This window comes from Nicotiana tabacum, chromosome 13, assembly GCF_000715075.1.
Source record: "Nicotiana tabacum cultivar K326 chromosome 13, ASM71507v2, whole genome shotgun sequence".
Taxonomy (NCBI): Eukaryota; Viridiplantae; Streptophyta; class Magnoliopsida; order Solanales; family Solanaceae; genus Nicotiana; species Nicotiana tabacum.
Genome location: NC_134092.1, coordinates 4,817,251 through 4,835,312, shown reverse-complemented (window position 1 = coordinate 4,835,312; position 18,062 = coordinate 4,817,251). Strand labels below are relative to the sequence as shown.

Here is an 18,062-nt window from a genome sequence, read left to right as displayed (position 1 = left end):
GCCGTCGACTTCACACCCCTTGGGGTGCGGCCCTTCCCCGGACCTTGCGTGAATGCGGGATGCCTTGTCCATCGGATTTTCCTTTTCAATTTAATTTTCGTATTATTTTCTTCTTTAATTAAAAGAAATGAGGTTGCATTATATTTGTTTTTTTGAAAATTATATCTTAAAGTAAAGACAACCTATATATGTTGCACTTAATGTCCATTAGTTTCTTATGTTTTTCTCATGAGACATACTTCTGCCGAGAAAAGGTGTCTGTTTGGTCACTAGTATAGTTAAGTTATCTAAAACAAATTATGATGCCAATTTTGAGTGTCCATCTATGTATTTCGCCTTAAACAAAGCTTTGGTAGGTATAGTTAAGTTATCTAAAACAAATTATGATGCCAATTTTGAGTGTCCATCTATGTATTTCGCCTTAAACAAAGCTTTGGTAGGTTTCTATGATAGGCAATTTTATAAGACTACACCAATCTAAAATGAGAAGGGGAGCTTTAGAGCAATGGTAAAGTTGTCTTAGTGCAACTCTATAGATCACGAGTTCGAGCAGTGGAAGCAGTCACTAATGCTTGCATTAGGGTAGGCTGTCTACATCACACTCCTTGGGATGCAGGCATTTCTCGGATCTTGCGTGAACACTGGATGCCATGTGAACCGAGCTATATTTAAAATTAAAAAAATCTAAAATGAGTTGCTAAAGCGTAGAAGTACCTCTATGTGTACACGGAGTAAGCAAGTCCAAATGTCTGATTTATTCAATATTTTTTTATTTGCATGTTATTTTATTCATAAAGCATGCCTGATTCATGTAAATATCTTTGGAACTTCTAATGCAGATCTCAAGAGTCAACAATCAGTCTCTACTCAGCTATCAAGATGGTGGTAGAAAAGAATTGGGCTTTCAAGAGGCTAATATCAGTTATCTTATTGTTTTTGGTGTTGGATTGATTTACTATGGGATGCCACTAGGAGTTATCTTATTAAAATAGAACGCTTTTGTTTATTTTTGTTTATTTTTTTATTTTTGCAGTGTTGTTTTATTTTATAGGATTATGAGAATAGGAAGTAAAGTCACTGGAAGCGTGCAAAAGCGAGCGAGATGGTTGAAACTAGTGTGAGATACCCGCACAAAGGACCATCCTTGGGAGAAGTCTGAGTACCCCGTGAGCTGCTATTGCTTTGGCCTTTGGCCTTTCAGTGAGTTTCTTGTCCACCCTTATTATTTTATACTTTATTTGTGCATTGGGGACACTGCACTTGTAACGACCCGGCCGGTCGTTTTGAGTATTACAAACCCGTTTCCCCATTTACTGCTCAAATTATACTTTATAGTTGTTGTGTGAATTGCCGGGGCAACTGGTTCGGGTCCGGTGAGGTTTTGGAATGAATTGGAACACTTAGTTTCAAGGTTTAAAGTTTAAGTTAAAATAGTGACCGGATGTTGATTTATATGTAAACGACCTCGGAATTTAATTCTGATGATTCCAATAGCTCAGTATGGTGATTTTGAACTTAGGAGCGTGTTCGGAAAAATTAATTGGAGGTCCGTAGGGGAATCAGGCTTGAAATGCCGAAAGATGAATTTTTGAGAAGTTTTACCGGGGGGTTGACTTTTTGATATCGTGGTCGAAATTTGATTCTGAAAATTTGAATAGGTCCGTAATGTGAAATGTGACTTGTGTGCAAAATTTGAGGTCATTCGCACGTGATTTGATAGGTTTCGGCGTCGTTTGTAGAATTTAAAAATTTATTAGGCTTGAATCCGTGTGTAGTTCGTATTTTTGAGGTTGTTAGGTATGATTTAAGGCCTCAAGTAGGTCCATGTTATGTTATGAAACTTGTTGGTATGTTCGGACGGGGACTCGAGGGCCTTAGGTGAGTTTCGGATGGTTAACGGATTGATTTTTGAATTTGGAAGACTGCTGGAACTGAAGCCTTCTGGTATAATCTCACCTGCGTAAAAGTAGTCGCAGGTGCGAGCTCGCAAGTTCAAGCAGGGGTGCGCTGAAGCGAGGCGCGTAGGTGCGGAAGGAGCTTCGCAGTTGCGCTATCGTACTTGCGCGAGAGGAGCGCAGATGCGGGCAGAGGGCTGTGAGGCATTGGTCGCAGGTGCGAGGGAAACTTCCGCACCTGCGTGAGCACAGATGCGGACGGATGCGCGCAGAAGCGAAAACTGGGCCCGCGAGTGGAGACCGCAAATGCGACGTTTTTCTCGCATAAGCAAATGCGCAGGTGCGCAAATCTTGTCCGTAGATGCGGAAATCGCTGGGGCAGAACCTTAAATTTGAGGGTTCAATATTTTCACCCATTTTTGGATTTTGGAGCTCGGGTTGGGCGATTTTGGAGAGAAAATTTTTCACACAACTTGGGGTAAGTGTTTTTAGCTCCCTTGTCATTATATTCCATGAATTAATCTTCATTTTTGGTGTATGATTATTGAATCTTCAAGAGAAATAGAAGAAAATTTCTATAATGTCACAAAACGAATTTTTCAAGTTTGAATACCGATTTGGAGTCAGAATTGAGCGAAATTAGTATATTTGAACTTGTAATTGGATGGGTTGTCGTATTTTGTAAGTTTCATCGGATTTCGAGATATGGGCCCACCGGTGATTTTTGGGGCGCAATTTCGAATTTTGAAAAATATTAGTATTTTGATATGGAATTAATTCCTATAATTTTTGTGGGCTGAATCAAATTATTGTTACTAGATTCGAGCCGTTTGGAGGTTGATACCAAAATGAAATTTCTGGAGCATTTCTTATCTTGTTCGACATTGGATTTGGCCTGTTCAAGGTAAGTAACTCTTCTAATCTTAGAGTTGTGGGTATGAACCCTGAATATATGTATTTCGTGAATTGTTGGGAGGTGACACACATGCTAGGTGACGGGCGTGTGGGCATGCACTATAGAAATTGTGATATAATTATTTCTGTGGAATTTTATAGTTAAATAATCTTGGCATTTTCCATGCGGTTTTATGTGTTAAAGAAATTGAGCTGAAAAGCATATTAAAAATCATGTTGAGGCTATGTGCCAGTATTATTTGGACCCCCAGAGGTCATATTGCTGTGAATTATTTGTTTTAAATTGAAAATTCATACTCAGTCATATTCATTTCATTGCATATCATATCTCAGTCTCTGTTGTTATTTATTGATACATCATATCATCATTTTTGGGATATTTTTCATGACATTGTGAGCCCGAGAGACAGGAGAGATTGATGATTAAGTGAGGCAGAGGGCCTGATTTGTGAGGATATTTATGGGATTGGGCTGCACGCCTCAACATGTTGAGTATTTATGGGATCGGACTGCACGCCGTAGCATGTTGTATATTTATGGGATCGGGCTACATGTCGCAGCATGTTTGATATCGGTCGAGGGAATAATTGTGAGGATGAGTGTAAATCGGGGTTGCCCGCATGCAGCATACTTTATTATTATAGCACGTGAGTTATCCATGCAGCACATGAGTTGTTCGTGCAGATTATAGCGCTTAGGCTGAAGGAGCCCCTTCGGAGTCTGTACACACCCCCAGTGAGCGCAGGTACCTACTGAGTGGGAGTGCCGAGTGTTGAGTGACTGGGAGGTATGAGTGATTGTGAGGTATGCCCGAGTGGCAATAGTGATTGTGAGGTATGCCCGAGTGGCAAGAGTGATTGTGAGGTATGCCCGAGTGGCACGAGTGACTGTGAGGTTTGCTCGAGGGGCTGTATAAGAGTGATGTTTTGCCCGAGGGGCTGTTTATGATTTTATCACTGAGTTGCATCACATCGGCATGTACACATGACATATAGGCATAGAGATGTATTTTTCTCATGCTGTACAACATCACATCATTCATCATTTCTCACACATTTTGACAGATGGGCATAGTGATGCATTTGTTTTACACAGGTTATCCGGAAGGAAAATGAAACATATTATTTATTATTGAAAAGATTTTTGGAGAAATTTATTTTTTTTTCAAACTATTCATATTATTGGCAACTTCGGGAAATGATTTGGATTTTCACTGATGTATTTGAAAGAAAGAACTACTATTTTTTTGAAATCATTATTTGGATAAGTATTTTATCCCGGAGTTACTTCTGATATTATTTGCTTTATGTTGTTATGGATTGTTGTGGACTATTAGTTTTGGACCCGACCTTGGTGGAAGCTCGTCACTACTTTCAACCTACAGCTAGGTTTGTTACTTACTCAGTACATGGGGTCAGTTGTACTGATACCACACTTCTGCACATGGCGTGCAGATGTTGATTGTTGTTGTTGCTGTGCTCGATGGTTGCGGGACTTGAAGATGTACCTGCGTTCCGGTTGTAGCTGCCTCTTGTTCAGGGTAGACTTAGATTTACAAAAGCTCTGTTTATGTATTATTCAAACAGACTATGTATTTTTTTCATTTCCGCTTTGTATATTCTATTCTTAGAATCTCATGATTTGTACTAAGTTCTTGGGGATTGTATAAGATCTGGATCTTTATTCTCTTAAATTGCTTTGATAATTATCATTGAAATTGGTTAGTTGGTAATTGCTTACCTAACGGGATGGGTTAGGTCCCATCACTTCTAGTTGGATTTTGGGTCGTGACAAGGTAGTATCAGAGCTCTAGGTTCATAGGTTCTACAAGTCATGAGCAAGTGTCTAGTAGAGTCTTGCGAATCAGTATGATGACGTTCATACTTATCTTCGAGAGGCTACATTGCATTTAGGATATATACTTCCCATCTTTCTTTCCTTATCGTGCGAGATTGATTCTGCTTGAGACATAAACTCTTTGAATTCTTTCCACGCATTCGTATGCGCACATGAGCGCTCAGTATTATATGTGCATCGCCGGCTTGTGATTCCATGAAAGATGTTGGAAATGTGTATTATGTGTTCTGGTGATGGGTCAGTCTAGAGGACGTGAGGCTAGATTTAGAAGATTGCTTAAGCTCGGTAGCTTCAGTTGTAACTCGTACAATTGGACTTATATGTCCAATAATGACCCTATAGTGGAATTTGTGGCTCGATGAGCGGTGGAATGCGGTGTGATGGGTATGATGTAACCACGAGATGTGTTAAGACGATTGGAATATAACGAGAAGTATTTCCTTGAAATGTAAAGGAAAAGGACAATGGGTCCTTGATTTTCGATTTGATGTGACGAACAATCTTGGGTAATGAATGTTTTGAAGGATCTTTCACATTGTTAAATTGTGGGAAAAATTAAATTCTCATATTTTGTTATTAAGTTTGGACTCAGAACGATTAAGTGACTGCATAGTAATTGTGGTTGCAAAAGGGTATAACAAGATGCCTATTTGAGGCTGAGCAAGTGGGTTATCTCCTGCAGAGTAATCTACGTAGGTGTGTTCCTTATAATGTTGAGTGGAGAGTTTCTTTTCTACCAGCGGAGGGTATGTGTTGAGATTTGAATTTGAATCTGGTTGAGAAAGTTGAATTGACTGTCAAGGGAAATAAACGCATGCTTAACGGATGATTGAGGTATTTTATGGTTGGTGTTGCATGAGCTTGAGAAAGATTTTCGTTGAACTCACTGTAGTATCATGGCAGTAATACGGTATGGGTGTTGTGATTTATTGAATGAAATGATTTATGGCTTTGGGCCAAGTGGGGGAGCCTGCTGCAGACGACTTAATTTCATGGTTATATATTAAATTTTAATTTTGGTCTGAGTCATACTTGTGGATTAGCTATGACTTGCAGAAGTTGAGATCGAGGATGACTCGAATAAGAAAATTCCTGTTTAAGGATTATATAGCACATATGAGTAAATGAAATTCGCGGGATGAGTGAGTTGTTATTGGTGAATGATGTAGTGCCCACGGAGTATGCATTTGATATGTAGTGTTAAAGTAGAGTTACTTCTTTGAGTGTTGTGGTGCTAATGGGGCACGTGTCTTTTGGCCCATTTGGGTGGTGCAATTAGATTTGAGCAAAGTGGGTGACTCCCAAGAAAATTCTAGTGGGTTTGAGAATTATATATAGCAATTGAGAATGTTTTTGGACTTGTGTATGGATAAAATCCGAGATTTACGTTTGATGGTGCCTGGACATATGAAAATTCTATATGACTATGGATTTTACATTTTTGTATAAGGAAGGTAAGAAGAACAATATCAAATTCACATAAGGTATTCTCAGAGTGAGTGTTATAGTTGTGGTATTTCTGAAGGTGCTTAAGAAGAATACAGTTGCTTATGCGCCATAGGGCATTGTGGTTCTATGCTAAGGTTTGTAGGGTAAGTAGTGGTTAAAGATCATGGTATTTTAGCAAGAAGAATTATCAATCTGAAGACAAATTCGGAAGGGACTCAGAGAAAATAGGACAATTGGTAGTAGGTTGGATCAGTATGGTAATGGATAAGATCGGTTCCTTGGGTGCATATGATGTAGAGGTTTTCTACAGGTACTTTGTGGCAATACACCTGGACTTGGCGACCTATGTGGCTTGGTCGATTTAGAGGAATTTAGTTTTAAGGGCTTGATTATGTGCAAATGGATTCCAAAGTACTCTTGATGGTTTCTACCGGTGTGGAGAACGTGTTGTATATTGTGATTTCCTCCTGGAAAGAAGCAAGAGAAAGGTTTCTAACTAAAATGGTATGTAAATTATTGGTGACTCAAAGTTGATAATAAGATTCTTGTGCTTTTCACCTGATGGCAAGATAAATGTTTTGTGTTGTACGAAAGCTAGATTTTTATGTACAAGGTGGCAGTACAGTCTTGAAGAGAAGGTAACGAATGTTGGACAACATGGACAATTTCAAATAACTAGATGAATACTATTACTACCTAGTGTTTTATGAGAAAGGGACGGACTTCAGAAGGCGCATTGTAGTTTGACTCACTGATGTATAAATTAGTATTGCGGTACTCACATGGTTGATAGACTGCTGATATTCAAATTTTGTCAAGTGGCACGGAAGAACTTTTAAAGTATTTCTCGTGGGATGATCGTGTATGACAGAGGTGTTAGGCATTCGGGCGGTAGAGATGGAATCAAATATGGTGATTTGCGTGTTCTATGGATTTGGAGATTTGGAGTTCCTAGGAGCAGATAGTTTCATGGTTGTGGACTGTGAAGTTATGGCTGGAGCTAGCCAGATGATGAAATGTGTTATGATTCAATCATTATGGATTTTCGGAGGGATTTTTATCTATTTGTGGGTAACCCGAGTTGATTTGGAGGTCCATAGGTAGGCCCAATTAAGATGTGTATTCTACACCAAGACGGAATGGTTGGCTCCATACTGCTATTATTGAGGGATGTGTCATTCCGTTGATGTTGAACTTATTCGTGTTCTCAAATGATCTGTGAGTTACCCCTTTATGCTACAAGGGGTTGTGATTCATTGGTTATGTGCACAGATGGTGCGGTTCTATTTGAGCGTTATAGCAGAATTTGAGTGTGATAAGTACTTGGTGTATTGCATGATCGGTAGCGTAATGGTTATGTCTTTTCAGGTTTTGTGTGGTATTTCTGTCACTTTCCTCTCCGTCGTTATTAATTCGGAGCAGGGTGGCTCGGAGTATATAACATGAACCTCGTGTTAGAATCGGGTGTTGGTTCAACTGTGTATGATGAATTTTCAGCTTTTCGTTGTGGAGGTACTTGTTAATGGCGGGGCAGTTCTCTCATTTGAGTCATTTTCCATTAGTGGGTACATTTGAATTGTTGCGAATTGGAGCACGAATGGCACGAGTTGTGGCTCTGAGTTATATTGGTGAGGCATGTCTATGGAACAGTTGTGTTTAGTAATATAAGGTCATTGGACCTAGAATGGGTACTATCAGCTTTGATTTCAGTATATTCGGGAGTATAATATTGAAAGTCGGCTCAGAAAGCGATTATGGTTCTGGTTGGAGCAAGAGAGCTCCGTGCCTTGTTGATCTGGTAAGTGGTCATGAAATTTCATGTGGTTCTTTTATTATCAACAGTGTACGAAGGTTTTGGGATGAGGTTTGGTTCGATATGGGTTTAATACTAGTATGCGGTTGGTTTTGGAGTAGTCACTGCAATCAGGAATGGTGCTACGAGCATGCGAGTTGTGTAATATGTTGGTTGATTATATCCGTGGTTATAGTTATAGCTCGATGCAACTTGTTCGGACTTATACGGTGTGTAAATGCAAGATTTATATCTTAAATGAAATTCTAAAGGTTGGAAATTAATCTCCAAGGTTTATTGGCTAAGGTTAAATTAATGATTTTCAGTTGTATTGTGTAGTCAAGCCTATGTGGAATAGGGTGACGTGGGTTCACCCCCAGGTACGTGTGTGGTAAGATGGAACAGTGATTTGATGGCTTAGAAACAAATCTTGGCACGTTCGAGGACGAACATATGTTTAAGTGGGGGAGAATGTAATGACCCGGCCGGTCGTTTTGAGTATTACAACCCCATTTCCCCATTTACTGCTCAAATTGTACTTTACAAATGTTGTGTGAATTGCCGGGGCAATTGGTTCGGGTTCGGTGAGGTTTTTGAATGAATTGGAATACTTAGTTCCACGGTTTAAAGTTTAAGTTAAAATAGTGACCGAATATTGACTTATGTGTAAACGACCTCAAAATTTAATTCTTATGATTGCAATAACTCAGTATGGTAATTTTGGACTTAGGAGCGTATCCGGAAAATTAATTGGATGTCTGTAGGGGAATTAGGCTTGAAATGCAGAAAGATGAATTTTTGGGAAGTTTGACCAGGGGGTTGACTTTTTGATATCGAGGTCGAAATTTGATTGAGGAAATTTGAATAGGTCTGTAATGTGAAATATGACTTGTGTGTAAAATTTGAGGTCAATCGCACGTGATTTGATAGGTTTCGGTGTCGTTTGTAGAATTTAGAAATTTATTAGGCTTAAATCCGTGTGTAGTTCGTATTTTTGAGGTTGTTAGGTATGATTTGAGGCCTCGAGTAGCTCCGTGTTATGTTATGGGACTTTTTGGTATGTTCGAACGGGGACCCGAGGGCCTCGGGTGAGTTTCGGATGGTTAACGGATTGATTTTTGAATTTGGAAGACTGCTGGAACTGAAGCCTTCTGGTGTAATTGCACCTGCGGAAAAGTAGTCGCAGGTGCGAGCTCGCCAGTGCGAGCAGGGGTGCGCTGAAGCGAGGCACACAAGTGCGGAAGGAGCTTCGCAGTTGCGCAATCGCACCTGCGCAAGAAGGAGCGTAGATGCGGGCAGAGGGCTGTAAGGCATTGGTCGCAGGTGCGAGGGAAAATTCCGCACCTGCGTGAGCGCAGAAGCGGACGGATGCACGCAGAAGCAGAAACTGGGCAGGCGAGTGGAGTCCGCAAGTGCGACGTTTTACTAGCACAAGCGGATGCGCAGGTGTGCAAATCTTTTCCGTAGATGCGGAAATCGCTGGGGCAGAACTTTAAATTCGAGGGTTCAACATTTTCACCCATTTTCGAATTTTGGAGCTCGGGTTGGGCGATTTAGGAGAGGAAGTTTTCCACACAACTTGGGATAAGTGTTCTTAACTCCCTTGTCATTATATTCCATGAATTAATCTTCATTTTTGGTGTAAGATTATTTAATCTTGAAGAGAAATAGAAGGAAATTTCTATAATGTCACATAACAAATTTTTCAAGTTTGAATACCAATTTGGAGTCGGATTTGAGCGAAATTAGTATGGTTGAACTTGTAATTGGATGGGTTCTCGTATTTTGTGAGTTTCATCGGATTTCGAGATGTGGGCACCAGGGGTGATTTTTGGGGCGCAATTTCGGATTTTTGGAAAATATTAGTATTTTGATATGGAAAATTTTGGATTTTGAGGCTATGTACCAGTATTATTTGGACCCCCAGAGGTCATATTGCTGTGAATTATTTGTTTTAAATTGAAAATTCATACTCAGTCATATTCATTTCATTACATATCATATCTCAGTCTCTGTTGTTATTTATTGATACATCATATCATCATTTTTGGGCTATTTTTCATGACATTGTGAGCCCGAGAGACTTGAGAAATTGATGACTAAGTGAGGCAGAGGGGCTGATTTGTGATGATATTTATGGGATCGGGCTGCACGCCGCTGCATGTTGCATATTTATGGGATCGGGCTGCACATCGTAGCATGTTGCATATTTATGGGATCGGGCTGCACACCGCAACATGTTTGATATCGGCCGAGGGACTGATTTTGAGGATGAGTGTGGATCGGGGCTGCCCGCCTGTAGAATACTTTATTATTATAGCACGTGAGTTGTCCATGCAGCACGTGAGTTGTCTATGCAGCACGTGAGTTATCCGTGCAGATTAAAGCGCTTGGGCTGAAGGATCCCCTCCAGAGTCTGTACACACCCCCAGTGAGTGCAGGTACCTACTGAGTGCGACTGCCGAGTGACGAGTGTTGAATGACTGGGAGGCATGAGTGATTTTGAGGTATGCCCGAGTGGCAACAGTGATTGTGAGGTATGCCCGAGTGGTAAGAGTGATTGCGAGGTATGCCCGAGTAGCACGAGTGACTGTGAGGTTTGCCCGAGGGGCTGTATATGAGTGATGTTCTGCCCGAGGGGCTATTTATGATTTTATCACTGAGTTTCATCGCATTGGAATGTACACATGACATACATGCATAGAGATGTATTTTTCTTCATATTGTACAACATCACATCATTCATGATTTCTCACACATTTTAAAAGATGGGCATAGTGATACATTTATTTTACACGGGTTATCCGGAAAGAAAATGAAACATATTATTTATTATTGAAAAGATTTTTGGAGAAATTTATTGTTTTCAAACTATTCATATTATTGGCAACTTTGGCAAAACGATTTGGGTTTTCACTGATGTATTTGAAAGAAAGAACTAATATTTTTTTGAAATCATTATTTGGATGAGTATTTTATCCCTGAGTTACTTCTGGTATTATTTTCTTTATGTTGTTATGGATTGTTGTGAACTATTAGTTTTGGACTCGACCTTGGTGGAAGCTTGTCACTACTTTCATCCTACGGCTAAGTTTGTTACTTACTCAGTACATGGGGTCGGTTTTACTAATACTACACTTCTGCACATTGCGTGCAGATGTTGACTGTTGTTGTTGCTGTGCTCGATGGTTGCGGGACTTGAAGATGTACCTGCGTTCCTGTTGTAGTTGCCTCTTGTTCAAGGTAGCCTTAGATTTATAAAAGCTCTGTTTATGTATTATTCAAACAAACTATGTATTTATTTCATTTTCGCTTTGTATACTCTATTCTTAGATGCTCATGATTTGTACTACAAGTTCTTGGGGATTGTATAAGATCATGATCTTTATTCACTTAAATTGCTTTAATAATTATCATTGTAATAGGTTAGTTGGTAATTGGCTTACCTAACGGGATGGGTTAGGTGCCATCATGACTAGTTGGATTTTGGGTCGTGAAAGCACTCTTGTAAGTGTGGGATGGAAGATTCTCTGTGCTTTGTATAGTATTATAATTGTATATTGTTAGTTTCTTATCTTTTTATTATTAGCTAGCTTTTTATTTTTAATTGCATAGTTAGTAGAATTAATGGTGTAGTATAGTAGTAGTAGTTTAATAGCTTAATTTAAAAATTAAAAAAATCAGAAAAATAAAGATTTTTGTTTTTTGAAAAAATTAGACTTTTCTTGGCGATGGATCTTCTAGATAATATTTTGAGGGATTAAAGTCTAAACAAAAAATTACAAAATAGAAAAATACAAAAATATGTCTTTTAGTTTTTCATGGGTAGCAATAATCCCCCGTGGTTTTTCTTTGTGCCTTGGTTCTTTTCCATGGGATGTAGGTTGAACCGGGTACTTTTTTCTTTTAGACTAGGATTTAGGAAATAAATGGAGGAAGAAAGATGAACCTAGGCACCTTTGACTTATTTGATAGTAGCACATTTAGGCTTTGGAATGTGCAGAATCTTTCCCATGTGTTGAAGTCTTTCATGTTGCCTTCTGTATTTGGATTGCATGTCTTGTGACGCTTATGTCTCACTTTCTGTACTTGTGTTCACTTTGTGCTTAATTCTTAATATCTCATGGCTTTGTGAATACTTGCATTAGTTTAGAGTCAAAATGGGACCGCTCTTAGTGAGTCATGTGCCATATGTGGTGAGGTTTTTATGTAGTCCATGTATTATACTTGTGCCCAGAACTTGCCCGGTATGTGAGTTGAAGCGAAATTTTAGGTGATGCTAGTTTTGAAAAATGATTTTAAGCTTTCTTTGATCTTTTTGAGCTTAATTGCTTATCACAAATAAAATATATCCCTTGTTAACCCTTTTGAGTCTATAGACTTTTATTTGGCACCCACATTACAAGCCTATACCCTTTTTATTCTTAATTGACATTATTTTTATCCTTTTACCTCTTAAAGCACTTTAATGGTAAAATGAGCGCTAAAAGAAATTAGAAGGGACTAAGTGTTGGGTGGCTTTCGAGTGGAACCAATGAAAGAAAGAAGGGTGCACTTTGTTTTGTAAAATAATACACCACTATCGAAAATTGAAAAAGAAAACAAAATAGCTGAGAAAAAAAGAAAAAGAATGTAGATGAATAAATTGATATCTTGTTCTTGCTAGTGGAGTGTAAATGACGATAGTGCTTAAAGAATGATGGAACATTTTGGGGGTGATATTGTTTGTGAAATTAAAGTTGATTGAAGAATTTGTGCTTAAAGTTGATTATGTGATGTCTTAAAGTTATTAGGAGGGTTAATCACTATCCCTAAATATATCCTACTCGTCTCTTGGCCCACATTACGACCATGAAAAAGTCCCAATTGATTTTAGATCGAGCGAGCTTACATGAATAAAGATTTACATTAAGGGAAACCCCATGGTACCAATTGCAGGCATGTGACTTCTTTGTGAGAGTGGGAGATTTCTTTTATATACAAGTGAGTCCTTAAACTATATTTGATCATGAGATTTGGATGTGTGGATTCAAATTACTCTCTTTGCTTTTGTTGTGAGGGCACATGATTTCATGAGAGATAGGTGTAACGACCCAGCTGGTCGTTTCGAGTATTACAACCTCATTTCTCCATTTACTTCTCAAATTGTACTTTACAGTTGTTGTGTGAATTGCCGGGGTAATTGGTCCGGGTCCAGTGAGATTTTGGAATGAATTGGAACACGTAGTTCCAAGGTTGAAAGCTTAAGTTAAAATAGTGATCGGATGTCGACTTATATGTAAACGACCCCGGAATGGAATTTCGATGATTCCAATAGCTCTGTATGGTGATTTTGGACCTTGGAGCATGTCCGGAAAGTTTTTTGGAGGTTCTTAGTGGAATTTGGCTTGAATTGTCGAAAGTTGAATTTTTGAAAAGTTTGACCGGGGGTTTGACTTTTTGATATCAAGGTCGGAATCATATTTTTGAAATTGGAATAGATTGTTTATGCCATTTATGACTTGTACGCAAAATTTGAGTTCATTCCGGATTGATTTGCTATGTTTCGGCATCGAACCTAGAATGTTTGATGTCGATTCTTCAAGAATATGTGGTATCACATTAAGTAAATGTGCCCCAATTCAGTTTTTATTGAAGCATTAGATCCGTATTCAAATTACGGAACCATGGCAAAAAGAATCATTGAATTCGGAGATCGTATGAGAGAGTTATGCCTATTTCCGTGTCGGGAACGATTTTTCGTCGCCGCAAGCGCCCAGGGAAGCATGGGGCGCTAGCCCTGGAGCTGGAAATTTTGGGATGCTAGAAACTGCGCCACAGGCAGCGCCCCACGCTACCTGTGACGCCCGAAACAGTTGAGGGTCTATAAAACGGGGTTCTTGCCATTTTTACTCATTTTTGAGTTTATGGAGCTCGGTGTAGGCGATGTTTGGGCGATTTTCACGGGAAAACATTGGGGTAAGTGTTCCTTATCCTATATTGATTATATTTTATGATTCCATATTCATTTACATCATGAATCCGTGAATTTATGAAAGAAAAATCAAATATTTATAAAATCTTCCAAAAATGTAAAATGAAGATTTGAAGGTCAATCCGATGTCGGAATTTGATAATTTTTGTATGGTTGGACTCGTATCGGAACGGGTGTTCGGATTTTGTAATTTTATCGGGTTCCGATACGTGGGCACCACGGACAATATTTGAGCTAAATTTCAGATTTTTATGGAAAATTAGCATTTTCATATGGAATTGATTCCTGTACCTCGTGTTGATTGTATCAAATTATTTTGACTAAGATTCGAGGCGTTCGGAGGCCGAATCACGAGAAAAAAATTTATTGGAATAAAGAATTTGCTTGGATTGAGGTAAGTAACTCTTTTAATCTTGGAGTTGAGGGTATGAACCCTGAATATATGTATTTTGTGAATTGTTGGGAGGTGACGCACATGCTAGGTCATGGGCGTGTGGGCATGCACTAAATAAATTGTGACATAATTATTTTTGTGAAATTTTATAGTTAAATAATCTTGGCATTTTCCATGTGATTTTATGTGTTAAAGAAATTGAGCTGAAAAGCATATTAAAAATCATGTTGAGGCTATGTGCCAGTATTATTGGGACCCACACAGGTCATATTGCTGTGAATTATTTGTTTCAAATTTAAAATTTATACTCACTCATATTCATTTCATTGCATATCATAACCCAGTGAGCTCAGGTACCTACTGAGTGCGAGTGCCGAGTGCCGAGTGCTGAGTGACTGGGAGGCATGAGTGATTGTGAGGTATGCCCGAGTGGCAAGAGTGATTGTGAGGTATGCCCGAGTGGCAAGAGTGATTGTGAGGTATGCCCGAGTGGCACGAGTGACTGTGAGGTTTGCCCGAGGGGCTGTATATGAGTGATGTTCTGCCCGAGGGGCTGTTTATGATTTTATCACTGAATTGCATCGCATTGGCATGCACACATGACATACAAGCATAGAGATGTATTTTTCCTCATGATGTACAACATCACATCATTCATGATTTCTCACACATTTTTGACAGATGGGCATAGTGATGCATTTGTTTTACACGGGTTATCCGGAAGGAAAATGAAACATATTATTTATTTTTTAGAAGTTCTTTGGAGAAATTTATTGTTTTCAAACTATTCATATTATTGGAAACTTCGGCAAATGATTTAGGTTTTCACTGATGTATTTGAAAGAAAGAACAACTATTTGTTTTTGAAATCATTACTTGGCTGAGTATTTTATCCCTGGGTTATTTCTGGTATTATTTGCTTTATGTTGTTATGGATTGTTATGCACTATTGGTTTTGGACCCGACCTTGGTGGAAGCTCGTCACTACTTTCAACCTACGGCTAGGTTTGTTACTTACTCAGTACATGGGGTTGTACTAATACTACACTTCTGCACGTTGTGTGCAGATGTTGGCTGTTGTTGTTGCTGTGCTCGATGGTTGCGGGATTTGAAGATGTACCTGCGTTCCTGTTGTAGCTGCCTCTTGTTCAGGGTAGCCTTAAATTTATATAAGCTCTATTTATGTATTATTCAAACACACTATGTATTTATTTCATTTCCTCCTTGTATACTCTATTCTTAGAAGCTCGTGATTTTTACTACCAGTTCTTCGGGAGATGTATCGGTTTTCGATATTATCTTTTAATTAATTTTATTGGAATTGGATAATTGGAAATTGGCTTATCTAACGGGTTGGGTTAGGTGCCATCACGACTAGTGGGATTTTGGGTCGTGACAAGGTGGTATCAGAGCTCTAGGTTCATAGGTACTACAAGTCATGAGCAAGTGTCTAGTAGAGTCTTGTGGATCGATATGATGATTTCCATACTTATCTTCGAGAGGCTAGAAGGTATTTAGGATAATTTCCCATCTTTCTTTCCTTATCATGGGGAATTGATTCAACTTGAAATATAACTCTTTGAATTCCTTCCACATATTCGTATGCGCACATGAGCACTCAGTATCAACTGTGCATCGCCGGCTTGTGATTCTATGAACGAGGTTCGAGGTGTGTATTCTGTGATGGGCTAGTCTGGAGTACTTGAGGCCATGGTTAGACCATTGTTTAAGCTCGGTAGCTTTAGTTATAACTTGTACAATTGGACTCATATGTCCGATAATGACCCTACAGTGGAATATTTTGCTCAATGAGCGGTATGATGGGTATGCTGTGACCGCGGGATGTGTTAAGACGATTTGAACATAATGAGAAGTTATTCCTTCATATGTAAAGGAAAGTTCATTGGGTGATTGATTTTTTGTTTCTATGTGGCGTACAGTCCTGAGTGTGAATGTTTTGAAGGATCTTTCACATTGTTAAATTTTGGGGTAAAACTAAATTCTCACGTCTGGTTAATGAGTTTGGACTCAGATAGACTAAGTGATTGCATAGTTATTGTGAATGCGAAAGGGTATAACAAGATACCAGATTGAGGCTAAGCAGGTGGATTATCCCCTGCGGACTAATCTACGTAGGAGTATTCCTTATGATGTGAGTAGAGAGTTTCTTTTCTGCCGACACGGTGTATGGTTGGAGATTTGCATCTGAATCTGGTTGAGAAAGTTGACTTGTGTGTTAAGAGGATGAATACGAGCTTAGTGGATGATTGAGATATGTTTATGATTGGCGTTGTATGAACTTGGGAAGAAGTTTCATTGGACTCACTGTGGCATTATGGCAGTAAGAGAGTTTTGGTATTGTGATTTATGGAAAATTTTAATCTATGGCTTTGAGCCAAGTGGGGGAGTCTGCTATTGACAATTTGATTTCATGGTTAGGTGTTAAATTTTAATTTTGGTCTGAGGCATACTTGTGGGATAGATATGACTTGCAAAAGTTGAGATCGAGGATGACTCGAATAAGGAAATTCCTGGTTAAGGATTATATTTCACGTATGAGTAAATGAAATTCGCGGGATGAGTGAGTTGTTAGGGGTGAATGATGTAGTGCGCACAGAGTATGAATTTGATAGGTGGTATTAAAGAAGAGTTACTTCTTTGAGTATTGTTGTGCTAATAGGGAACGTGTCTTTCGACCCATTTGGGCGGTGCAATTAAATTTGAGCAAAGTGGGTGACTCCCGAGAAAATTCTACTGGGTTTGAGAATTATATATAGCAATTGAGAATGTTTTCGGACTCGCGTATGGATAAAATCTAAGATTTTCGTTTGATCGTTCCTGGACTTGCGAAAATTCTGTATAACTATGGATTCTACACTTTTGTATAAGGAAGGTAAGAAAAAAAATTTCAAATTCACATAAGGTATTCTCAGAATAAGGGTTACATTTGTAATAGTTTTGAAGGTGCTTAATAAGAGTGCAGTTGCTTATGGGTCGTAGGGCGTTGTGGTTCTATGTTAGGTTGTGGGGTGAGTTGTGGTTAAAGATCGTGGTGTTTTAGCAAGGAGGAGTATCAATGTGGAGGCAAATTCGGAACGGACTCGGTGAAATAGGACAACTGGGTAGTAGACTGGACCAGTATGGTAATGGTAGGATCAGTCCTTTGGGTAATTACGACGTGGTAAGACTTTACAGATATTTTGGTGGCAATATTCTTGGGTTTGGTGACCTGTGTGGCTTGGATGAGTTGGAGAGATTCGGTCCTGGTGGCTTGGTTGTGCAAATAGATTCCAAAGAATTCTTGATGGTTTCTACCGGTGTGGAGAACGTGTTATGTATTATGATTTCCTCCTAGAAAGAAGCAAGCGAAAGGTTTCTAACTAAAAGGGTATGTAAATTATTGTTGACTCAAAGTTGTTAATGGGATCCTTGTGCTTGTCATATCATGGCATAATAGATGCGGTGAGTTGTGTGGGATTAAGGTTGGCGTGTGCAAGGTCACGGTTTAGCCTTGAAAGGGAGGTCATAAATTCTTAGAGGCATGAATAGTTTTCGATGTCTAGATGAATACTATTACTACTTGGTGTTGTATGAGAAGGGGGCGGACTTCAGAAGGCACATTGTATTTTGACTTACGGATGTATAAATTAGTATTGCGGTACTCGTGGGATGATCATGTATGAGAGAGGTGTTAGGCATTCGGGTGGTGGAGATGAAAATCAAATATGGTGATTTGCGTGTTCTATGGATTTGAAGATTTGGAGTTCCCAAGAGCAGATAGTTTCA

The 18,062-nt window shown here is 39.1% G+C and overlaps 1 pseudogene; it reads left to right on the top strand.

Moving 5' to 3' along the window:
- LOC107779252 (organic cation/carnitine transporter 2-like) overlaps positions 1-18,062 on the top strand; it is a 120,534-nt pseudogene that overhangs the window by 456 nt on the left and 102,016 nt on the right.